We start from the raw sequence: 709 nt of genomic DNA on the forward strand, positions 1-709 counted from the left end.
AGGGTGCCGGTGTGCGGTGTGAGCAGCCAGAGCAGCCGGCAGCCGGGCTGGGAGCTGAGCGGGGCTGCTGGGCGCTCCTCCGTGCCGGCCCAGCTTCAGAAAGTCCCCGAGAGTCCTGGGAAGCCGACGTGCCGAGCCCTGAAGAAGAAAACGGGGAAGTGGAGGCAGAACACCTTGTAGGTAGAGGCAGCTGTTAAGCGGGCTGGGTCAGCGTGCCTCGGTGAGGTGTTTGTCTGTCTCAGTGGTCTCTCGCCTATGAGGGACAGCCAGCCACTTGGTGTGCTTAAACCGAGGGCAGTCTGGAGGAAGTGCTGGGCGTGGGGACCGTTTCTGAGGAGGAGTGGCCAGACAGAGCTCTGGGGACACCAGGAGTGAAGGCAAGAGGCCAAGGAAGAGGCAGCGTTTGAACCTCTTTGGCCACAGTGAGTTTCAGAGCACTGGGATAACCAAGAACACCAGCCTGGCTCAGGAAGGCTCCTCTTTGGCCATAGACAACGTTGTCATAGTTAGATGTATGGTGGCTATTAAAGAGTTACGACAGCAGCTTCAAGGCTATGGGAGATGCTTCTTTGTTGCCTCAGAGGTTTTACCTGGTGTTGGCAGACTGAAGTGACTTTCAGGTTCTTGTTTGATTATTTGTTTGTATTTAATTTTAATTTATGTGGCTTTTATTGTGAGCATTGCTGTGGCTCCAAAGCTCTTGAGGAGA

The sequence above is a fragment of the Chaetura pelagica genome, unplaced genomic scaffold, assembly GCF_000747805.2.
Source record: "Chaetura pelagica isolate M959 unplaced genomic scaffold, ChaPel_1.0 scaffold343, whole genome shotgun sequence".
NCBI lineage: Eukaryota > Metazoa > Chordata > Aves > Apodiformes > Apodidae > Chaetura > Chaetura pelagica.